This window comes from Acinonyx jubatus, chromosome C1, assembly GCF_027475565.1.
Source record: "Acinonyx jubatus isolate Ajub_Pintada_27869175 chromosome C1, VMU_Ajub_asm_v1.0, whole genome shotgun sequence".
In the NCBI taxonomy this organism is placed as follows: Eukaryota; Metazoa; Chordata; class Mammalia; order Carnivora; family Felidae; genus Acinonyx; species Acinonyx jubatus.
The window spans coordinates 97,387,387-97,412,926 of NC_069381.1; the positions used below are offsets into that span (position 1 = coordinate 97,387,387).

The 25,540-nt window shown below is 44.0% G+C and overlaps 1 long non-coding RNA gene across 1 annotated transcript in view; it reads left to right on the forward strand.

Annotated features, from left to right (window-relative positions):
- Positions 1 to 25,540, forward strand: part of LOC113599174 (uncharacterized) — a 113,932-nt gene that overhangs the window by 13,198 nt on the left and 75,194 nt on the right. The window contains exon 2 of the long non-coding RNA XR_008295174.1: positions 12,189 to 12,270. This is a non-coding gene — a long non-coding RNA (uncharacterized LOC113599174). The remainder of the gene's footprint in view (positions 1 to 12,188; positions 12,271 to 25,540) is intronic.

Consider the following 25,540-nt stretch of genomic DNA (forward strand, 5'->3'; position numbering starts at 1 on the left):
TCCAAGACAGGTGAAAACTTACGTCCACACAGAGACCTGTATACAAATGTTTACAGCAACTTTATGCATAATAGTCAAAAACTAGAAACCAAAATTATGAATGAATGAAAATTTGTGGTGTTATTCACATGATGTATACTATGTTTCATCAGTAAAAAGTAACAAATTACTGATGGATGCAATAACATGAATACATCTCAAAAGCATTATGCTTAGCAAAAGAAGCCAGATACAAGACTACTTACTGTATGATTCTATTTAAATGAAATGCTAGAAAAGTCAAAACCGTAGCTGTTAGTTTTCTAAGAATTTTATGAGATGATTATTAAACACTGCCAATATTAAAATAATATAAACTTACAATTAAATTACATTAAACACAAAGTTGGTAAATACTCCTAGCTCGTAAACTTTCTGGGGCTCCTGAGTGACTCAATTGGTCAAGCGTCCAACTCCTGATATTGGCTCGGGTCACAATCTCACGGTTGTGGGATCAAGGCCCACATCGGGCTGTGTGCTGACAACCCAGGGCCTGCTTAGGATTCTTTCTCCCCGTCTTTCTGCCCCTCCCCTGCTTGCATTCACTGTCTCTCTCAAAATAAATAAAAAAAATATGTATTAAAATTCATAAAGTTTCTAATTATTTTACTACAGTTTATTAACACATATGTTCTTGAGATTAGATCTGTTGTATTTGTATGGTGGGAATGCTATGGGAATTCTGTGTAATGTTGCTGTATTGCACACCTCTTTCCAGCTCTGCATTCAGTGACTGTCATGCTGAGAGCAGGAAATTGACCATGGTGGGAGTGATTACACCATGGAAATTGACAAATGAAAAATCAGGGTTTTGTTTGATTCTTCGTTTTTCAAGGGAGCAGTTTTAAAACATTTTCCAACACACCACTGAAGGTACAGACAGGAGACCCTTTCTCCTGGAAAGGAAAGAATGTACAGGTTGGAAGAAGAGGCCTTTCTGGGGGAGTTTGAATTTCAACTATCCCTTGAAGAATGGCGAGATCGTAGACCAGCTGAGAAGGAAGGAAAGGGCATGTTAGGCAAGGGAGACAAAACGAAAGGCAAGAGACAGCCTAGTTTGGCTGGAGTGGAGGCTGTGTGCAGCCTTAATGAGCAGTAATGCTTAAACACACAACGGACCCACACTGAGGAAGGTTCAGAATGGCAGATACAGTGGACATCTGCTGTTTTTCTTTTCCTTTCCTCTTTTCTTCCCTTTTCGTAACAGCCACATTGGAGCCAGCCATGTGGCTCCGGTGGATTCTACCCATCACAGAGGATACCATGCTTTTGTCCTGAGCAGTAGATCCCAGGGAGGGATGCCCAGCCTAGGACGGTCCAAGCAGAGTCCTCCCTTTGATGTCTTTTAATGGACATGGTATGTCATTGGGTATTTTACTCTTGTCTAATTACTAAGCTTGAAGAATGACTGTCCAGAACTGATGCTGCTTACTTCAGGAGGTGATAATGGGATGAACACATAACAGAAGCAGAGATAGAAGGAAGAGAGAGAAGTTTTGAAAGTTGCTTTTAGATCAGCTCCTCCTGTCCTTGAGGTTGGATATGTGAACCAATAAATTCTCCTCTTTTTGCCTAACATGGATGAAAATTTGTTTTTTGTCCCTTGCAAACCGACATTAGTGAACAGTACGCCGTGATCAGGATTTTATGATCATGTATTCTTTTTTTTTTTTTTTTTAGTTTATTTATTTATTTGAGAGAGACAGGGACAGCACAAGTTGGGAAGGTGCAGAGAAAGAGGGAGAGAGAGAGAATTCAAGCAGGCTCCTCACTGTCAGTGCAGAGCCCGACATGGGGCTTGATCTCACCAACCATGAGATCATGGCCAGAGCCAAAACCAAGAGTCAGACGCTTAACCTACTGAGCCACCCAGGTGTCCCTATCGTGTATTCTTTATTCCTGAAGACCTGAATCTATGTGTATAAGAGCAAAAAGGAAGGGCCCAAACCTTTCACAGACAGGTGTCCTACTGCTGGGAGAGTCTTAATTCCCACCTTTTATGCAGTCTTAGAGGGCATTCTTGCAAATGAGGTGATCTCTCCAGCTTGGAACAGGAGGGACCTTTGAGGTCATCTAGGGCAGAGGTTTGTTTTGGTTTGCAGACTGTGTCTTTTCAGCTGTTGGCTTCCACAGTGCCTCATGGATTGTTAAGGACCCTATAGAAAAGTTCTAGGCTCCCTGCTCCAATGAGAGAAGCTTGGCTTTTTTTTTTTTTTTTTTTTTTAAGTTTATTTACTTTGTGGTGAGGAGGGGCAGAGACAGAGGGAGGGAAAGAATCTGCACTGTCAGCGCAGAGCCCACCACGGGGCTCCATCTCCTGAACCGTGAGATCATGACCTGAGCCAAAATCAAGAGTTGGACACTTAGCCAATTGAACCACCCAGGTGCCCAGCAGCTTTGCTTTTTTCTATTGGGTTCATCTTTAGACTTTATTTGACAAAAGGCTTCCACAGCTTAAAAGACAGGAAAACAAAGCAAAGGGATCGAATCCAGTTCTCTAATGCCCTTATGGGAAAAGTGAGGGTGATGGCCTGTCCGAGACATACAGCCATCCAAGTGGCAGGCCCCAGCATTGGGGCCCACAGGCTCTGGCTCCTAGGGGGACACTGTCCTGCCTGACTTGCTGGGTCTCTTAGACTTTGTTTCCACATTACCCCACGTGAATTCTTCTAGAGCCCTTCTAGACCCTTCTAGACCCTGAGGTCAGTGTGCAAAACACCAAGGTTCACATCTGCCCCCTATTTCTAAGAAATGTGTGATTGCCTAGGAATACAAAGTCTGTGAGGGAAGACGGGGTTAGAATGCATTCCCATTGAATGCAGTGCACTGCTTTACAGCATCTTCCATTTCTGAGCACTTCACAACAAAAATGATAAATCACAAATTAGAATCATACCTTGTACAGAAACCACATATGCAGTCTAAAATAGACCAAGACCTTGAAGGTAGGTGGTCGGTCCTCTGGTCACCTTCTGCACACAGCTGGAACCCTCCCTGCCCTCTCTCATCAGTAGTCCCTTCACTCCTTCTCTAGCACCTTCAGGAGCAGGAAGTGCAGTACATCAGAAACAGCCGTTTCATTGGCAGACAACTCAGGTTATAAGTGCTTTATAAGCAGATAAAGGTTAAATGAATTTAGTGAGGTTAAATCAGTTGAGATTGGGCCTGAATCCGCTTCTAAATAATGTTTCCCCTTTTCCCTGATTTGACTGGAAACCATATGCAGCCAGTCCTGACCCCGCCAAAGCCTGACAAAAGGTTATCCCGTACTTTGACGTTTTGATACACCTAAAGTAGCAATTTCATTCCCTTCATTTCCTAGAAGGAACAGAACGAGGTTTCCAAATCCTTTGCTACTCAGAGTGTGTTTGGTGGACTAGCAGGTCAAAACCTGGGAACTTGTTTAAAATGCAGACTCAACCCACCCCAGGCCCAGTGAATCAGAATCCGTATTTTAACAAAACCCCTAAGTGATTCCTCAGCCCATTAAAGTTTGAGGAACGCTCTTGCAAATTGCAGCCACTGGCTATAAGGAAGAATGGGGAGAGGTTCTGGCTACCCTCTGTGACACAGAGGTTGACCTGCGTTTTGAGTGTTAGTGACAGATCCTGACCGTCTCCAGCACTCCCTCTCAGGGACCAGTGTGGGAGTGTTTATCAGTTTCCAGAGTTTCACTTTCTAAAATAAAAGTGTTGGTTAACTTCACTTGCCCTAGCAGGACATGAAGACATGCCTGAAACCTGGTGTGTAGGGCCCTGCCTTGATGGTTGGAGCAACTGGCAGTACTTATGGAGGCCTGTCTTGCTAATGGCAAGTCAGCTGGAAGCATTTTGGTTTAGGATGGATAGCACGTTGTTTCTACCATGCTGTAGCCTGACATGTCATGTACACTGAAACTGTTTTCTTACGAACTCAAACTGCAGAATCCTCCAAGGAGTGAGCAGAGAAGAATGCTGGAAGGAGAATCCATGCAAAGTGTGTGTGTGGGGGGGGTGGGGGGGGTGGGGGGGGTGACTACTGAACAAGAATTCTTAGAAACTGTTCCCCCGTGTTTCACCTCACTTGGGATTCTCACCCTGGGGTCCTTCAGTTCCATTTAAAATTCAGGCTCAAGGGTAGACAAAAGTGTTTCTCCTGGTTCTTCATAACAGCTGAGACAATCTGACATTTTCAAAAAGAATTTAACTAAACACTAAGGGAGAACAAAAAGGAAATAATAGCAGACAATACAAATAGTGAGTTTCCAGAGCACTAGTTTCTGATCCTAAAATAACCACATGCCGGTCTTAAGGATGGTGTAATAATTTGCATTATTGTTAAGCAAATATTCATTTCTTACCCTTCCCACTGTGTGTGCAATATACATCCTTGTCACATTGGTGTTGACTTTCACCATGTGACTTTCTTGACCACTGGAATGTTAATAGACACAACATGAACAGAGGCCTTAAATGTGCTTGCTTGCATGGCTTGCTTTTGCATCCAGTGATCTGCCGTGACAAGGACATGCCTTGGGTAGCACTGAGTCTTCAGCCTGGATCTGAGCATGACACATGGAATGGGCCCGAACCTAACCTGAAGCCAGGAGCCCTGCTTGACCCACAACCTGAAGCAAAGCCTCCCATGTAGCCCATTCTAGATCAGCTGAATAGCAGAAAAACTGTAGACCATGAACATAAATGCTAGTGTGGTGATGCACTGAGTGCCGAGCTGACTTGTTTTTCAGCATCATTGTGACAATAGCTGACTGATACGGATGATGCAATGTCACAGGCCCTGTCCAGAATCCCTTCTGTGGAGCAAGTCCTGCCCATCTCACTGGCTGCTACCCACAAGCTATAGCAGAACCTCTTGACCTTGTTCCTGTTACCCAGACAGCAGGGTGAAACACAGGACCTGCCTCCAGCCCCCTTTGGAGGGTGACATTTACCATCCTACTCAGGCAGAACCTCTCCCTCATCACCCACCTCCATAATAGAAAGCAGCCTTGCCTTGCAGCTAGCCTGGCCCTCTTCTGTTGACCTAGAGTATAAAATGTCTGAGCCACACAATAATTGATGCAGTGAATAGTAAGACCTATTTGCAATTGCAGAAGCCTTTTATTTGCCCACCTGTCCCAGCAGCTTGGAACGCTCCTCTTTCCCTTCCACATGGAGTGAACCCTACTTGTCCCCTCAACTCTCAGCTCTGGTGCCACTCTCTCAGGGGCCTTTCCCAACTGGATCAAGTCCCCACGGCCAATCCCATGCTCCTTGCTTCTTCATGGCACACAGAGATGCCGTTTTACATCTACTCGTGGGAAGATTTGTTTAATGGCTGTTTGCTCCCCAGACTATAAGCTTCAGGAAAGCAAGGGTAAGCTTCTGGTTGTTTTTGCTCACTGCAAACTCCGTGCACAGCATGTACCTGGTATTCCAAGTCCTTAGTAACTACAAATCGAGTATAGCAGCCTCATTCTCCCTCTAAGCCTCAGAAATGCCCCCTTTCCTAGGGAGGTATTTGATTTCTGGGCTTTCCTTCCTTCCTCTAGCACTTTTTATCCCACAGCTCATGAACTTACATGGTTCTCTCCTAATTTCAAGGTCCCTTCCAGCCCCCTAAGGACACACACATGCAGGAACAAAAATGGGATCTTCAATCCCAAAAAGATCTTAACCATCTGAATCTGGGATGTGAGGGCACATTCCTCTCAATTACAAAAGAGGGAAACTGAGGCACATTGTTTCTTCCAAGTTTACTCGGTCGGCCATTGGCAGGCTGTTGACAGGAAATTGGTTCTGCCCCTTTTGTTGTCACTGTGGGCATAAATTGTTTTCCTCCTCTAACGATGACTTTGGCACCAAATACCTTTGGTCTGAAACACTCGCTCCTCATTAAGCAACCCTGGCTTTAGAGGGTCTGCGGGTTGAATAAGGACGGATTGGGAGCCGTCCACTGGCCAGGTGTTTGGTAGCAGCTGCCACTTGCCTTCCTTTGTTTTTTTCCACCATCACTGGTTTGAACCCTCATCGAGAAGGCCACTTTGTCCGGGACGGGAAGGTAATTTAGTCTCGCGTCTGTTTGGCAGCTCCCTGATTACCAGCTGAGCCTGATTACACAGTCTGTGTGCCTGTCCCCAGGACAGACGTGCTGCTGCCATGCTGGAGGAGGAAGGTGGCTCCAACTGTGAAATTGCATTTTGGAATCTCACTTCCAGTGCTTCTCTGTGGCTAACCCAGACCCAGTTCCCGTGGGGAAAGGGCTCCCAGTCCCAAAGTCAATTTCAAAGCTGCTTACTTGCACTCACTTTCTCTGTCCAGCAGGGGGTCCTAGTGGATAGACCAGGCTCTCCTGTCTCTAGACCTGTCTGCCCCTTTCCTTGGATTCCCTGGAGCTTCTTCCCTTTCTCCAGCAAGAACAGCTGCCATTCATGAGTTAACAAGTTTAAAACACTCAGCAAATAATTATTAAGGACTTCTGTGCCAGGAACCTGAGGTGTAGGTTGAGTAAGACACACTTCTGACCGCAGGAGCCCTCACAATCGAGATGGAGACAGCCACGCAGCCTGTTGGGAGTTACAGTAGTGGGAACCCAGAGGAAGAGATTGGTTTCCTCAGAGAAGGGATAGAGCAGAGTAGTTCCTGGGAAGGCTTCACAGAAGTGGCACCATCTTGATGGGGCCTTAAAGGGAATGAGATTTTGTTTCTAAGTGAGGAAGTAATGGCAGGACGGAAGGAGCGTTGTGAGTGACACACAGAGGCATGAAAACCCCAGGTGTGTGAACAAACAGCGTGGGTAACCAGTCTGGTGGCAGCGGGGTGGGGGGGTGTTGGACGAAGGTGGGGGTGTGCCTGTAGGAGACACTGTGAGGAGCCTGGGCAAGAGGAGTGTGAAAGATGAGAGGCTGGAAGGTTGGGTTGAGATCAGAGAGTGAAGGGTGCTGTATGACAAGCTGGTCCACCGTGAGGCAGGCAGAGCCACAAACATGGGTGCCTGTTCAACATGGAGCAGGTAGGTCATCAAGCTTCTGCAGGAAAAGATCACTGGTATATGGTAGATTAAAGATTTTTCCTAGAAATGCCAGTTTCTGGAAGATAAAACACGTGCCATAAATAAACCCAGGAAGATTGTTTTTGAAAGGTCATTTGATAAAGGGGCATTAGGGATACATTGTGAATAATTGTCAAACAAAAAGCTGTGGCTGGCATCCTTTGAGCACTTACGGTGTACCAGACACGATACAAGCACTTTATGTATATTTCTTTCATTTGACCCTTAGAACAACATGATGAGGCAGATACTGGTTTCCCTGTTTGGTAGTTGAAAGTGCCTGGTAGTTGGTAGTTGAAACAATGGGCATTTGGTGAGTCAGGCAGTTTGAAGCTGATCAGTCTTGACTCCAGGGATGGTGCAGTAACTTACATGCTCTTTAGGAGACAGCCAGAATCCTAGGTTAAGGAATGCCAATTTTCTACAGGCATTTGGGAGCCACGGAGGGTTCCGAGCAAAGAGGAGATCTCCTCAGTTGACGATGACTTCTCTGCTGAGCACATAGGGACAGCTTGCAGAACTTGCAGGGGCAGCACTTCAATGAATGGGTCACTAGCAAAGGGAGGCCAGGCCTGTGGGTAGCTCTTCCTGAAGAAAGGCTTTGTGTACATCTCAGGAGCCAAGCTGCACAGAGTGACAGGCTCTGAGGACAGAGGGCTGCCTGTGCACATCGAAGAATGGCACGGACCTGGTTGCCTACTGGTCTTTTTAATCATCCATATGCCTTAAATCACCCCTCAGCAGGAGCACGTGCAATTATGAAGGCAGAGAAGAGATCCTAACTTAAATTCCCTATGTCTTCTTGAAACTGAATTCAGCAATCTAAAGACCATCTCGCAGACCTTTACCTTGCCAATCCGAACACCTAAAATGTGTGGCGTTCCTTAATAAGCAGGGGTAAAACTTGACCACTGCCAGGAAGCTCTCAGAATTCCTGCAGCCCAAGATGCCTTTCACCTGCTGCAATGGAGTTGTTGCCCTGGGATTCCCCATTTCACTGCTTTCCAGCCGCCTTTGTTTTTTTTTCTGACCACCTTTCCAAATGAACCTCTGAATTTCATTCCTGCTCTTCCTGGGGTCTGCAAATCCTCCGTAATGAGTAGCCATCTGCAGATTTCATTTTTATTCAGCCTCCCCTCCCCCTTCAGATTGGTAATAAAAATATTAAATAGGACTAAAGCCAGTGCTGACCCCCACGGTGCCCTGCAAGACAGCCCCCCTTGGGACTGGCTGCCTTTTATCACTGGCCTTTTTTCCCTGTGGTTGTTTGGCCAATTTAGAGCCATCTTCTCTGCCCTCAGCCTGGTCCATCTGAACCGATTTTGAAAATAAAAATATTGAAAGATATTCCAAGATTTTCTAGTTGAAGTCCAGATCTGCATTTTTTTTTCTATACAGCAGGAAACAATTATGGTATACAACAGAGTTCTTTTTTTCTTTTTCCCTAACAGGATATTAAATATCAGCATGTTTTGATGTGATCTGGATAGTTGACAAAATGTTTTATTTTCAACAGGTTCTTTTGAATCCTGTGTTCCTGAGTTAACAATTGCTAATAAGGAATAGAAATTTTACTCAATTTCTCTTTTTGATCACAAACTCAGGCCTGGAGCATTTTGTGCTTTGGTTTCTTTGGGCATAAAAAAAAAGTAAACTGGCGAATTTGTGTTCATAACAAACTCCGAGGAAATATTTGATAGCACTACAAAGGATCGTTTATCGCCTAGAGATGCTTGTCTTCTGATACAAATATTCCCCTGTGTTTGGGGGATCCCACCAAGAGACATGCCACAAAATCCATTTAATTGAAAAAAAAAAAAAAGACTGTTTTTCTTTTTTAGAAAATAGACTTTATTTTTTAGGGGAAGTTTGAGGCTCACAGGAAAATTGAGAGGAAAGTGAAAATTTGCTGCGTACCTTCTGCCTGCACACACGCGTCGCCTCCCCCACCAGAGCAGTACATTTGTTACAGTCGTTGAATCTACATTGACACATCATTATCACCCAAAGCCTATAGTTTACATTAGGGTTCACTCTTGGTGGTGTACATTCTGTGGGTTTTGACAAATGTATTTTGACAGATGTTTTGACACATATCCATCATTATGGTATCTCACAGGATATTTTCACGGCCCTAAAAATCCTCTGTGCTCCACCTACTCAGCTCTCCTTCTCCCCAACCCCTAGCAACCCACTGATCTTTTTACCATCTCCACAGTTTTACCCATTTCGTGTTTATTCTACACATTCCACACCTTTAGAAGTCCTGGAAGAGTAAAAGTAGCGTCCTGCTCCTTGGGGACTGCACTTTGCATGTATGAATGTGCTATGAAATATAAATGCATCTGTTCCTGGGCATTTTCTTTTTTCGCTCGCCCTCCTGAGACCTAGGGCTCGTGGAGTCAGAAGCCCATGTGGTAGCATCTGGCCATGAGAAGACATCTTTTCAGGCTCTGTTTATCTTTGCCTCAGTACCCTCATCATAGTAATGAGGATGGACGGAGATTTAAAAGCAAATATGATCTAACAAATAGGCCAGACCACTTTCTAATCCAGCATCCAGAACAAAAGATAGCACTTCCCGGCATTAGCTCACCAGGGGGGAAACACCCTCAGCTCTTTCTGGAAAGCCTTTTACTTTCTCTCAAGATATATATGTATGTATTTCTTAAAGTCTTTTATTTGTATAAGGACCCCGGAAGAGAGACCTTGAATACTTGGACCCATATTTTTAAATTTTTTTGTGACATTTTTCTTGGTCAAGAGCTTTAACAAACAAGACCATCCAAACTAGAAACCTTAATAAAAATTTTTACACTACAGCTGAACAAGAGAGCATGAGATAATAGGAACCCCACCATTCTCAATATATTTAAGCTCTATTCTATAGAGAGAAGACGTGATAAAGGGGGAAAGGATTTTATTTTATAATTCACAGAACACCATTATATTTCATCACAAATATATTTGTACTCAAGATATCACCATAGCTGATAAAGAAATTTCTGAAAATACTATATTATATATACTACATGTAATAGGTGGATTTTTCTATACACGTGATATTTGCTTGTGTTATATAGACACATCTTTTTGAGAATGTACTTATAAAAACGTATATAAACATAATTTTACTGGTTAGCAACCTCATTGAAATGGTGATGTGGGCCCTGGGCCTGGCTTTCTTTGTATCTCAGTACATCAGGTCTCAATGGCAATAGAGTGGGAGCTGTCCCGTTTCAGAGTCCCTGAAGCCCAGGTTTGTGTTTGTGTATGGGGAGAGTTAATGAGAACAGAATGGCTTTCTTTCCCTGCTTCCCCAATCCCATCTGTTCAAACAAAAGGCTGAAAGGGAAAGAGAACGGAGACCCTGCTGGTCAAGGGGGGAGGAATAATAACACATATCCTTGGGCAACATTTCAGCACATGCAACCCTTTTATACTGTGCTAAAGCTTTTATTCAGACAAAAGGAAGTCAGGCCAATGTAGGTTCCCTTTTAAAAAAAATCATTATTAAAAAAAGTACATTAGGCCCAAAGGCTAGTTGTTTTTTTTTTTTTCAGTGACTGCATTTGTAAGTGTAGATTAAAAAATGGAAAATATGTAACGAAGGAGAAAGCAATTTGGTTGTAGTGAAATCTGCTGTGTAACCCACGTGTGTAGGGAGCTGTAGAAGACCAATTTTACTTTGCATGAAGTTCAATTAACAGTATCACAAAAGGAGTAAAAGAAGGCACTTTCTGGTCTTCCTAAGGAGAGTCTATGAAAATATAATTTCCAGTGGTGAACAAGAAAACACAATGCCCTCTGCCCCTCAGGTCAATGGTTTGTCAGCAGGAGCCCAGCAAGGAACTCACTGGAAGGTCAGAGCTTTCCCTGGAGCAGTTCATTGAGCTTGACTGGCTCCCAAAGATGGCTTCTAGAATACCAGTGGGGCACCTCGAGGTATTATTTTATAAGGTTTGTTGATATACAGTGCTACTTAGCAAGGCAGAAGAAAAGGCTTTCTGGGGATTACTCCACTACATATAGGTCTAAGCTACTGGGCGCTACCACAGAGGGGAAAGCGAATTTGCCATCAAACGATTAATTTTCTTGTATCTGTACTATAAACCTTATGTTTCAATAAATCAGTCCTCACAGTAGCTGTGTTGCCATCATGTACAGACAGCCTTATCATTCTTTTGGAGGTGTGCAAAATTAATGCTATCTTCTCCTCTCGAGTTAACTCAGATGCTATCACTCCAGTGACAAGGAAGATAAGAAGTGAAGAGATTCACAGAGATTGCCAAGGAGTGAAGAGGTCTAGGTCACTATATATTTGGGAAAAGAAGGAGACCACATCTTCAAAATACTCACCAGGGGTGCCTGGGTGGCTCAGTCAGTTAAGCATCCGACTTTGGCTCAGGTCATGATCTCACGGTTCGTCGGTTTGAGCCCCGCGTTGGGCTCTGTGCTGACAGCTCAGAGCCTGGAGCCTGCTTCTGATTCTGTGTCTCCCTCTCTCTCTGCCCCTCCCCCCACTCACACTCTGTCTCTGTCTCTCAAAAATAAATAAATAAATGTTTAAAAAAAAATACTTTTCCAAAGGATAAATAAGAGAAAGGAAGAGAAAAGGCAACTATGAGTGTTAAGAAACGTCATGTTCAGATCTCCTGGGAATTGTGGATGTCTGAGGAAATTTCATAAGGAAATGCCGTTAAGAATCCCTAATAGGCTAATAGGGACACACCAAGGTATAGAGAGCTAATTCCCTAGAAGGTCTACCGCCTATCCATGAAAGGCAAACTAGACCTAAATTCTAAGGGGGCACAGACTCTGAAAACAAGACCTTTCCTACAAGGGAGCCTTGAAGGTTAGTAAAGCACAAATTTAGCCACTCTTGGTCATCGTGATGGCAATATTTTCTCCTAAGCGTTCCTTTTCATCAAGTAGGCAACATTCAATTATGCATGCAAATGGCAGAGAAAGCAGGGAAAAGGCAGTCCAAAGCAGTGATTGATCAAAACCGTATTATCTGGCTTTCACCTGCTTCATATTATTCTTTTTTACAGTGCATTTTCTTCCCTCATTATTTATTTTTGCTTGGGCTAATTTTAAAATGAGTTTTTATTCCCCAGGTACTTCGGTCAGTGTTGGCCCAGAATGAAAAACACACCCCTTATAATCCGCGGAGGATGTAATCCACGACATTAATAACTGGTGAGCTGAATGCATTTGCCTACTCCATTTCCCTCCTCTATCCCTAAAGGAAACGAAGAATATAAATATACCTACTTTACAGAATAGATGAGCTTTTAAAGGTTTGTCTACAAAAGGACATTTTTGGGTAACAGAATTAGATTTTGCCATGGACGTTCATCAGAAAAGTAAAGCTGTGTACCAGATAAACAGTCTTGTTCGAGGGGATAATGGGAACCATACTTAAAAGATAATAAGGCTTTAAAGATCACACATTTGAAGGAAAGGTGGTCAAGGCTACCCGTTGGGGTGTGGCTACCATTATACCATCCACGCCAAGTCAGAAGAGAAATACAGTGTGGTTGGTACAGACTCCTTAGTTAGCACAAGGACTCCTCTGCCCCCACCCCCAACCCTACAGTTTCAGGCACCTTTAAGGAATGTTTGGCTCATTTTTGCCATCGTTTTGGGTAAGGTTGTCACACAAGTACGTGGGACCCCTTCTCTCTACCATCCTTGACAAAGTGCGCATACATTTAGAATGAGCGGCTGTCTTCTGTGCATTTGACTTCAACTCAGATACATGGATGTATTCCATAATCATTCACTGTGAGGAACTGAACAGAGGCTGCAAGTGATTTGGAAAGACTGGCGCCCAGGTGCATATGAGGGAGCAGATGACACGGTCTGCCAGGTTTGAGGCTTGGATATTTATTTATCCTGAGGGCGGTGAGGGCCTTCTGGAGGTAGTAAACAGGTGACTACAGCAGTAGTGCCTCTCTTCTTTATCTGGTGTAACTGAACTTTTCCTCATTAAATGAATGCGTGGCATTAAGAGATTCCTGTAAAGAAGCAGCAGACAAGCAATCAAGAGAACGGTGGGGCCAGATCGTCTACTCTTGGCCTGAGCTCTCAGCCACATTTTGGGGTAAAAACAAAATGGATATACTTAGCTCTGACAAGAAGACAAAATAATTAAGATTTGTTAAGACACTTTGAAATACGGGTTAGTAACATTAACTACAGGGTACAATCCGTAGGTTTATATTGTGTTTTCATGAAATGAGGTATCTTTTTGGCCAAGTCTGCCATGAAAATCTAATGGGGAGAGGGGTCAAAAGGTACAAACTTCAGTTATGAAATAAATAAGTCCTGGGGATAGAATATATAACAGTATGGTGACTATAGTTAATAATAATGTATGTTTGAAAGTTACTAGGATCTTAGAAATTCAATTGCAAGAAAAAAATGTGTAACTGTGTGTGATGATGGATGTTAACCAGACTTACTGTGTTGATCGCTTCAAAATATGTATGAATATCGAATCATTACGTTGTACACCTGAAACTAATACAATGTTATATGTCAATTATACCTCAATTTTAAAAAAATCTAGTGGGGAAATAAACCAGGCATAGAACTCCCAACTCTGAATTATTGCATCGTGAGTTTTTTTTTGCTTTTTAATGAAGTATATCCAACTACGTTGCTCTCACTAAACGTATTGTTATGAATGATAATATTAAGAGTATAAAGAGTTTTTATGCCATTGATAAAGTAAGATAATTTAGAAGTATTTTACCTCATCTTTGTTTTTTTTCTAGTTACTGTGGCTGTAGAACACATCGCTCCCAAACTTAGCAGTTTAGAGCACCGACAGTATTGATCCCACTTACCATTTTACAATGTGGGCAGAGCTCAGCAGGGATAGCTGGTCTCTGTTCCACATGGTGTCACCTGGGTCGGTTCAAAGGCTGGGACCTGCATCATCCTGTCAGGGAGTTGATGGGGACTGTCAGCTCCTGTCTGCCTGGGCCATCTACCCTTCTGTTTCAGCTCAGGGCCCCCCAGGCACACATCCCAAGAGAGAAAGAGCCAAGCAGAGTGGTATCTCCTTTTATGACCCTGTCTAGCTGGGGTAGCCACAAACTTGCACCCAGGTTCAAAGGGAGGGAACACAGACATCACCCCTCAACGAAGGAGTGTCAGAAAGAATAGGTGGGAACAGAGGATGTTGATAATAGCCATCTATGGGAAATCCGGTTTTCCAATTGGTCATTTTTATTATCTTGCTGTGTTTTATGTGCTTTACCCAATACGTCAGTATATGTTCACATTTCACCCGTAACCATGTATATATTTATGAAATTGTCCACATGTTTTATAAATTAGGGCACATGATAAAAATCATTTGAAAACCCTTAATTAGAGGATTGAAGGCAAATAAAACATTGTGTATTTGCATAGCATGGCAGGCACTCAGCATATTTTAGCTTTTGGGTTCTTCCTCATCGGCCTTTAGATTAGCAGAAAGGTTAGTACCCTGTAAAAGCAGTGTTACTAGGATTCCTCACCTTAATTAATTCTCTTTCCCCTATATTCTGATGGTATACTACACCTTTGGTGCCACATTTCTCACATTTTTTTTTTCTCATTCAAGTTATGTATGTAGATATATAAGACCAAGTCTTACTCAGCTCTGTGTACCCAGCAGCTACTAGGATGCTCTGTACATGGTGGGTGTCCCCTCCTCAAATACCGAGTAGAATGGAGTTGCCAGAGATTTAGGACCTTTCCTCCAGGGAGGAAGGTGGTGGTAGGAGAGCTGATTCGCTTAGGAGAGAAGGGAGAAGGGATGTCTGATGTCTGTTCCTCTGACCATCAGCTCTCGCTATCATGTCCTATATGTCTTCCAAGCCAACTCTGCGGGCCGTAATAGTGGGGCAGAGGAGAATGACTAGGCCCTTAATCCAAAGAACAGTAAATAGCTACTTTTCACCTTTGGCACAGTTGCTGAGGTCTCTGATCCCATAGCTCATGGCGAATGGAAATAGGTACAGATTATCAGTCATGACATGTGTCACTGACTGAATAAAACTTTGAGCCAATTGATTCTTGGTTTCCTCATCTGTAAAGGGGTGGAGTTGTTTTCATAAGTTCTCAGGTGCCCTGCAGCCCAAAAAAGTTGTGGTTCTTCAAACCCTTGAGGTATGGTTCTGTGTGGGTGGTCATGATGGTGAAGTAAAGGTGCTGATCCTGAATCCTGGTCAAGGCATGGTGCTGTTCTGCAGGCTTGTGGCTTAATGAAAACCATTGAAAATACAGATTATTCCCCAGTGCCTAGCATAGTACCTGGCCCAACGTAAGTGCTGGAATATTTATTGAGTATGATATAATAAAGAACACAGCTGGTCTTTGTCCCTGGTTCCTGGCACAGAGTTTCAAAAATCCTTGGAATTTCCCATGTGATAGTAGAGTCTTTTATTATCCTAAGAGCCCCTTTGACCATACCTGAGTTTATGCTAATGAGGTGACTCTTGACGGGCCTTAAACACTTTCAAGGGAGGGACTGGTTATGTCAGAAAAACCAAGACATGGTTATGATTAGAGTATGGAACTTTCTTTCAACCCCACCCCCTGACCTCTGGGGCGAGGAGCAGGGCTGGAGATCGAGTTTGCTCAGGCAGCCTGTGATTTAATCAGTGGTGATAGTACAGTGAAACCCCAGACAAAAACTGAAAACCGGCGCTGAGGAGAGCTTCCTGGTTGATGAAGAAGTGGATGTGTTGAGAGGGTCACATGCCCAGAGAGAGCAAAGAAGTTCTGTGCCTTTCCCGCAAGAACTTACCCTATGTACCTTCAGTGTTTGGCGGTTTCAGAACTGTAGCCTTCAGTCATTCTAGTGAATTGTCAAACCTGAAGAGGGGCTGGGACATTGGAACCCCTGAATTTGTAGCCAAGTCACACACAAGTGCAGGTATTTGGGGATCCCCCTTGCAACTGGCATCTGAAATAAAGGCTATCTTGGGGACCTTGCTCTTTATCTCGTGGGATCTGGTACTACGAGTAGTTAGAATAAAAGGACTTTACCCTTAACTTCTTGGGTCTGTGCTAACTCTGAGTAGTTAGTGTCAGAATTGAATGGAATCATAGGACACCCAGTTAGTGTCAGAGAATTGGTGTTGGAACGTAGTAGGTATTTGTATCAGTGATAATAATGACGTTAGTGAGCACTTACTCTGTTCCAGGCGCTCTTCCGAGTGCTTTACATATGTTACCTCATATGACCCTCATGACAAAATGGTGAGACAGAAGACATTATTATCCCCATTTACATGTAGGAAACTGAGGCACAGAGGTGGTAAGTAATTTCAGTGTCACGCAGATGGTAAATAGCAAAATTGGGATTTAAGCCCAAGCAATTTGGCTTCAGAGCCCACATCCTAAACCACCACCCCCACAGTCTCACTGTTCAGCTCTCTTTTCTGCACCCTCAGGCAGCTAGCTGATGCAAAACTAAAAGTCAGACTTGAAGATGTCGGGCATGTCTGATGGCCAATATTCAGAAACATGGAAAGGATTTCTTTTAAGACACTTTATAAAAGAGGCTGTGATGTAGTTGCCAGTTCCCTGAGAATTGAAATGATGCCACATGCCTCATCTCAACTCAGATATTAAGTGTGAAATTCCTCAGACCCTATTAATCAAAGCAATCACCAGAATCAATATTCATTAAACAGCCATGTGCATGAACAAAAGTTAATCAAAAGAAGGCATAGACACTGCTCCCAAGTTGGCTCTACCCAAAAGGGAAGATATCACTAATGGAGACAAACCTTCCTTCCTGTCTTGGGTAAATAGAGGGTAGAAGGGACTCCCACTTATCCGGATGGATTTGAAGCACTCCACATCTGCCCCTGTGCCCTCCTCATATCTCTTCATATGTAAAGTATTTCCTATTCGGAGGACAGAGCAAGACTAGATTAATAGCAGGGCTGGTGACCCCTATCTGTAAAGGGCCTTGGCCTCTCATAAAAATACTTAATAGAGTTCTTTCCCTTTAATTGCATGCCACAATCTTTGGGGGCCCATCCATCTCTACGGCTGCTCCAGGCACTGGCCTCCCTTTGTATGGTGGTTCTGCCTAAGTGTGGAATCAGCTGATGAGGCCAGGGGTCCCAAGGCAGTACACCATCTGGTCAAGGTCATGGGTGGCAGATTACCAATTAGGAAGCATGGCAGGGAGGATGTTGTGTGGCTTGGGGCCAGGAATAGATGGTGGATCAGCCATTAGTAAGGGAACCGGTGTAGGTGTTGCAACAGATTAATACACAAATCTTTGCTCCCAGGGGATCCTGCATGAAATCTTAGATTTGGTCACTAGGAGCTTTCAGAGGTGGATAATGAAGCAACTTTATTAAAAGATGAGCACGCGCTTAGAGCAGTGAGTCTCAAATTTTAATGTGCAAATGAATCACCTGGGTGTTTTGTTAAAATATATTTTCTGATTCAATGGGTCTGAGATGGGCCTGAGATTTTGCATTTATAAAACACAAGAGATGTTGGTGCTCTGGGCCAGGGACCACTCTTTGAGTAGCAAGGTCTTAGAATACATCTTACCTGCTTCTCTCTTCTCTTCAGAATACCTCTTCTGCAGTAATCAACATCATTGGAACCTGCTTTCCATAGATGTGCCTTCTACCCAACTCCTTAGATTAAATGAGGTCCCTCTCATATGTTATGTTGAATAAGAAAGACCTGGTTTCTACACTTTATTTTTTCTTTTACTTCTCATTTTCATTTTAATTATACAAATAATGTGCGAATATATCTGGAATATTTTAGCCAGCTCAAATATCATTTAATCTGAGAACCCTTTTAAGACTAAGAACCATGATACCATTATTATTCTCAATAAAGGTAATAATAATTCTTTAATATCATCTAATCTCTAATTCATGTTTAATTTCAGGTAATTTTCCCCCAAATGTCCTTTTATGGTTTGAATAAAGATCTAAATGATCTCTACAAAATTACATTTGGTTGGTTTGTATCTGAAATTTCAATTTATCTTCATCTCTAACAGCTCTTATTATTAACCAATTATTAGTAGTATTAATAATAACAATTATTATTATTATTTTGGAATTCATCCCATTTATTTGTTGAAGAGACTAGATTATTTGCACTGTACAACTTCCTTCGTTCTGAATTTGTCCGATTGCATCCTCTTGGTGTCATTTAACCTGTTCCTTTAACCCCTGTATTTCCTGTTATTGGGTAAAGCTGACTTAATTAGATTCAGTACTTTTTTTTTTTTGCCAGTAATACTCCATAAGTGGTGCTATGTGTTTTCTACTCTTGGCACGTTGGGAGGAACGTATGACGGATTGTTTCACTTTTTGAGATGTTAGGATTGATTGGCCACTGGGTTCAGATGATGTTAACTTGACTGCTGTGAAGTCCACCATCAACCTTTTGTGCCTGGTGTTAGCCTTCATTGATGACACTTGTCTGCACTCTGTGCTTCCCTATCACACCACTTTATCAGTTTTCTCTGCTTTATGGTGGATCCGTTAAGGCAGAATTATGTCTCTCTCTTTAGCCCCTAACCAAGTACCTGGCATATAGTGGGTACCCAATAAATAATTATTGACTGAGTGAATTCTGCCTCTAACATCTCCTGAGATCAGTGGATGCCTGCCAGAGATCGGCTCTCAGGTTACATCCTTTCTAGAAGGTATGCAGGACTTTTAAAGGCTTCGTAATATCAAAGGCATCCCTTCTAGCAAGGCTGCCACTTTTGAGTTTGATGTCATGTCAGAGAAAAGGTATTTAAGACATCACTGGAGTTCTCAGGCCCCCTGGTGCCACAGAGGAGATAAGGAGAGAAAAGGAAGACTCTTTGTCAATCTTTGAGTCAAGAAACGGGTTTGGGGGTCAGACATATGGTCACAGGCAGAGACTTCCTGAGGGGCACAGAGAAGGGCTTGCTTCGGGAGAGAACCGAGGGATATTCCAGGCAGCAGTTTCTTACGTGACTGTGTGCTCATTTGAAGCATGATAACCTCTTTTCAGAGTGGAGGAATCACTGATGCTCTCATTGAACTTTTTTCTCTTTCTTCAGAATGTCTTTGAATTCAACAGCTTTTGTGTGGAACAGTTCCTCCAAACTGTTCAACTTGTGCAGTGATAGATGACCTTTGAGCTTTTTTAGTACATTTGGTTTTTTCTTTAAACTTTTAATGTTTATTTATTTTTAAGAGACACAGAGAAACAGAGCACAAGTGGGGGAAGGACAGAGAGAGAGAAGGAGACACAGAATCCTAAGTAGGCTCCAAGCTCTGAGCTGTCAGCACAAAGCCCGACGCAGGGCTCGAACTCACAAAGAGCGAGATCATGACCTGAGCCGAAGTCGGATGCTTAACCGACTGAGCCACCCAGGCGCCCCATTCTTTAGTACATTTGGGACAGGGAATAAGGGGTGGGGGTTTGCTAAAATATCCTAGCTGAGGGGGCAACATCTTAGCTTTTGGAGACTGAAGGGGAAACCACAGCATGTCCAGTAGGAGGAGCCCTTATCAATAAAGATGCCACGGTATTTTAAGATGAAGAGGAAATGCCAAAAGAAGGTCGAAGATGGGCAGTGGTTCGATTTAGAACGTTCAACTTTCCGATGGGGCAAAAGCAATACGTATTCAGTAGAAATTATACTTTGGACTTTGAATTTTGATCTTCTCTTGGGTTAGGGATATGAGGTAGGATGCTGGAGCTCTCAGTCGGCCACATGATCACGAGGGTGAACACCCATTGCACTGATAGCCATTCTGCATGCAGCCATTCTGTTTTTCACTTTCAGTTCAGTAGTTAGTAAACTACATGAGATAGATATTCAATACTTCATTATAAAATACACTTTATGTTAGGTGATGTTGCCCCACTGTAGGCTAATGTAAATGTTCTGAGCATGTTTCAGGGAGGCTGGGCTAAGCTATGATGTCCAGCAGGTAGGTAGGTTAGGTATATTAAATGCATTTTTTGATTTAATGACATTTTCACTTTATGATGGGGTTTATCTCAATTTAAACCCCCTTGTAAGTCGAGGAAGGTCTGTATCAGCTGAGGTCCTGAAGTCACCGCCTAAAAGAAATATGTGAGATTAAAAGAGAAATGCTAACTTCCCAGGTTCTTCCCCTGTTTCTCTCTCCCTCTGATTCACAAGTTTAAACTTTAAATGAGTGGTTCTCAACTGGGGATAATTTTGTCCCCTCCCACCCCCGCCAAGGGGCAGTTATCAATGTTGGTGACATTTTTGGTGATGAGGACTGTGGAGTTGCTACTTGCATCTGAAGACTACAGGCTGGGGACACCGCTAAGCACGCTACCATGCACAGGACAGCCCCACAGCATAGTATTATCTCGTCCAAAATGTCAGTAATGTTGAGGTTGAGAAACCCCTGCCTTAAAGCAGTCTTTTGTCTGTTCACCAGTTGTCCCTTTCAGTGGTACAAACTCTCCAGCTCTTCAGTTTAGTGTCTTCTAACTGAATTCCTAAATTCCCACTCTCAAATTCCTTGGAGTCTTTCTTCAGAGTTATCCAAGGACTGGAATATCCAGGAAGTTCTGGAATCTTCAAAGTCAGGTGTCCCAAAATGCGTTTCTCTTTTACTAGCCAAATCTCTGCCCCTCATGCCCATCCCAAAGTACTGTATTCCTCTTTGTGTGTGTTTTTTTAAAACTCTGTTTTTCATCCCTCATATTGTTTTAGGAAATAGAGAACAGAAATATAGAGAGCAACTAACGAAACAAATGAAAACATCTCTGGTTTGGGCGCCTGGGTGGCTCAGTTGGTTAAGCGTCCAACTTTGGCTCAGATCGTGATCTTGTGGTCCGTGAGTTTGAGCCCCATGTCGGTCTCTGTGCTGACAGCTCAGAGCCTGGAGCCTGCTTGGGTTCTGTGTCTCTCTCTCTCCCCCCCTTACCCGCTCACCCTCTGTCTCTCTTTCTCTCAAAACATTAAAGCAAGCAAGCAAGCAAGCATCTCTGGTTAAAATATATATTCTTTCTGAATACTCCCTATGTTCTCTATATCAGAGTTAAGGAAGGTCCCCCTAAGGTCCAGTTAATCAGGGCCTTTGGGGGACCACTTGTATTCAAATTTAAGAGATTAACACTTGACAGGAAAGGCTAGGACGTTTTAACCTTTGCTGAATTGAAGAGCAAAAAGCTATGGCATCTCTAGCATCACTGAGTTACCTTAAATATTTGGATGAAGGTAGTTGAAGACCCAAATGATAAAGTTGGGAGACTTACGGAAACTCTCAAGTTTCTAGCTCTTTTCCTTTAAATAAAGGGTTGTTTCTAGAATCTCTTCCAGCTTCAGACTTGGAGTTATTGTCGACTCTTAGCAACAGGGGGCTAGACTGAAAGTAGTCAGAAGAGACACAAGCTAAGAGGGCAGGACTAGTTGGAAATAACTTCTAAGCAGATTGCAGTGGAAGAGGAGATGGTAGCAGAAGGCATACTTTCCTCCTTTATGTCCTTCTCTGGAGATTGTTGTCTTTTCTTATTCAGGATCCTGGTCATACAGGGAATGTGAGATCTTGAAAACACCTTAATAGCGTGCAGTGGAGTGCAGTGTATCTCCTGACGCAAGTCTCCACCCTCACCTAGTAATGTTTCCTGTACTGAGAATGCTGGAAAAATTCCTAACCTTCCCTCAACAGCTGGGGTCTGGCATCCACCTTACGTGCACGAGCAGGATTTGGATTGTGGAAGTGAGGGAGGGGCTGTCATCTTGCTCCAGTAGTTGTTGTTGCTGAGCAAGGTCAAGGACAGAGGGAAGGCCTGCAGCAGTGTCATTCTCTAGCTTCCTGACGTAGAAAGGTGGTTTGGAGGAAGTAGCAGAGGATATAGACCCTTGGTTAGCAGGCATGGAAGTACAGACTTGAACTCTATAGTTCTAGTGCGGGCTTTCCAGAAGCCAGCCTAGAATCCAGTCTTCTAGCCCTTCCAATAACTTGCTACCACTGCGTTTCTTGTATTAAGTTCCTTTGTGCTTACAGTACCCATATTTCTGCTGTCCACATTGAGCCGTGCCTCACACAAGGTCATAAACAGGTGAAGAACTTCCTGTCTTGCTTCCCACTGATCTAGGTGCAGTACTGAGGGCCCCGGTGTACTGGAGAGAGGGAGATAATGAAGAGGAAGCTAAACCAGGATGTGGCAGGGCCTGGGGAGATGCAGAGTGGCTTTACAAATGTGTATAGGGATGTATTCTGAAAAGTCATTCATTTAACTGAAATACTGTAAAAAAGTTCCTGATGCCTAGGCTTGGAGTTGAAGCCAAGAATGGGTTTGGACTGCAAGTTGAGCAGAAATACCTATTGGTCCAGATCCTTTTCTGGATAAATGTGAAGAGAAGGTGGGTGCCACTCATTCGCAACATCTCACGTTCTGTCAACAAACCGAGCAAGCGGTAAAGTGAGGAGGAAGGTTGCGCACAGAAAGCTTGTATTCACATCAACTCGAACCTCAGATTTCCTGGCTGTAGATCATACACATTGCTAAGAAGCTTAGTTTCCCTGTTGTATCACAGCATGTTATCTGAATAACCTATAAATTTACACCATAGTGATGTATTATGTTTCTAGGGCACACTGTAGATTCTCACATCTGTTGTTCAGGGCAAATTCTCTTTTACAGAATCTGGAAATTGCCGGCAGTTTTGACACAACTATCTGGCAAAAGAAACAAACTGGAGGGGCAGAGGGGGAGGATATTACACTTTTTGCAAAAGCTGAAAACAAAAAGGTAAAATGCTTTGTTGGATAATAGAGGTCAGAACCAAAGCAAGCTCCTAGAGGCCACAGGGAGAACAGCAGAGCGACCCTGGATTCTGGAGAAGCTGGAAAATATTCTCCCAGCGTTCCAGGTGTCCTTGTGCCCTCTGTGTGGTACACAAAGTATTCCACTTAGGTTGTTTTTGCAGGACCTGACTCTAAAGTTGCCTCCTCTGGGGTGAAATACTGGGTTTTGGGCTGTGTGCTTTTCTGCTGTCACCCCTTGGTGGGATGTGTCAGGGGTACCCAAGACCAGCCTCAGGCTCTGTGGTTTGTTAGAGGAACTCCCAGCATTCAGGAAAGCTCTTATACTTGTGGTTAGAGTGTATTACAGTAAAAGGATGCAGATTAAAATCAGCAAAGGAAAAAGGCATATGGGGCAAAGTCCAGGAGAAACCAGGTGCAAGCTTCCAGATGTCCAGTCCCAGTAGAGCTGATGGGATATGCTGAATTCTTCTGGTAGCAGTGTGTCAGAACATATGCGAAGTGTTGCCAACCAAGGAAGTGCACCCCAGCCTTGGTATCCAGGGTTTTTATTGGGGAGGGGGGTCTGTCATGCAGGCATGCTGTGCTGTGTGGCTGACCTCAGCTACTCAGACTCCATCCCCAGAGCAAAATAGGTGTTCACCACAAATCACATTGTTAGCATAAACTATCTGAACAAACTGCTAACATATGGCCCAAGACTTCGGGCATACAGAAACACTCTTATCAGGCAGAATATTCCAGAGACTCTAGAGCTCATCTCCCAGGAGCTGGCCAGGGGCCATGCCTAAATCAGGTGTTTCTTGGGAATATGCAGAGCTTGAGAGACTCAGTCCTCCTGAACTAACCTTTTCCTGCATGTGGAGAGGGTTACACCCTCCCTTGGCTGGTGGCTCCAGGACTGAAGCCTCACTCCATAGATACTTAGCACTCCCCCAAAAGCAGTGGTTTGGGAACCACAGGTATCCACACAGGCTATGTGCATTGAGCATAAGGATTGACTGGTATCCACCTACCTGCAGAGAGCCGTTTAGAGTGGAAAGCCTGCTGGTGGAGGAAGCTGAGGACATGAGTCATCCTCGAGGGTGCCCCAGCCCTTTGCTCCCATCTGGAATACTTACTAGGAGTCCCTATGTTACCCGTAAACATTTTCCAGATCTTTTTCCCACTCCTTGGCCTCTCTGTTGTCCCAAACGTGTACCAGTAGCCTCCTCCCTCACCTTCTGGCCCCCTGTCTCTTCCCCTCTGCAGCCTGAGAGAGCTTTATTAAATATAAGTCTGCCCTTCAGTGGCTACCCATGTCTTGACTCTGAGTGGAACGTTCTCTTTCCCCTACTCTCCAGCCTCTGCCTCCTCTGCCTCTCATCTCTGCCTTTGGCAACCCAAGTTGCTTCTGGTCCTCAGTTCAGAGTTCATCATTTCTCAGGCAGGCCTGTGCATTTGCACCAGCCCTACTGTCTGGAACACTGCTGTCTTCTCACTTCCTCACCTGAGCCCAGCCACCCTTCTACTCCTTCCAGATTGAGCCTACATATCACCTCTGAAAGTCTTCTTCAGTTCCCCCTTCACCCCCACAAGCCAGGTTAGCTGCCCTCCCCTGTTTGCTTGTCTGCCTCCCCTTCTAGACTGTTCTCACTGAGGGCAAAGATGGCGTCTTGTTAATTTTTTTATTCTGACTACCCAGCACCCTCCCTACCACATAGTAGGTGCTCAGTAATGGCATAATATATGAATAAGTGAGTGACTGGACTAATAACTGAATGAATAGATGTGAGCGCGAACCCAACTTGAGCCAGACACATCTTGCCCGCCCTGTGAGAAGTCGATCTACCGTGTAGGCAGTTTCATGCACCAGCCAGAAGCATCGACTTTGCGAGCGTGCGTGTCTCAGCGCTGCCCCTTAGCTGTGTGAGCTCAGGCCGGTTACCTAATCTCTCTGAATCTGTTTCATTGTAGTAAAGCAATATAGTGATACTTTGAACATTAAGTGACCTGAGGCCTGTGAAGTGCCCAGTACGGGGCCTGCCACATAGTGCTTCATATAGGGAGGGCTTTTATTGCTCCCAGTTCATTTGCTTCCATGTCCCATCTGGTCTCCCACCTGGACCAAGTGGAAGAGCCCTCATTGCTATAACTTTCCTGAATTTCCAAGTCTCATGGTCAGCGGGTGGGAAAGTGTCTTGTTCTCCTGAGACTGGGATGTTAGTGGAGAGGTAGGGGAGCTAAGTCTTGAGACTGCTGGCGTTGTTTACCTGGAGCCTTTCCTTCTAGATCTGGTCACTGGTGCCCTTGACTCCAGGAGCTAATCGACCACCAGGTCCTCTGATTCTACCTGCTCAGAATTCTAATGCCAATTGTCATTGCTGCTGCCAGTAGGCTTGAGCTCAGGCCATTCTCCCTGAGCTCTAGTCCATTGAAATCATGTCCTCTCCTATTGCCTCTCCCCTAACCATTCCGCCCCTGACCCATCCCCAAACTGCTGTCCCACTTCACCGTCCTCAGGGGGCCATCATGAGGGCTAAGCAGGTGAATGCCTGTGAAGTGTTTAGTGGGATGCCTGGATCACAGTGAGTACTCCATAAAGGGTCAGTATTATTAGATCTGATACTATCATTCCTCTGCTTAAAGCCTCCACTGGTTCCCCACTGTGTACAGAATGAGCTCCACGTTCCTGAGCACAGCAT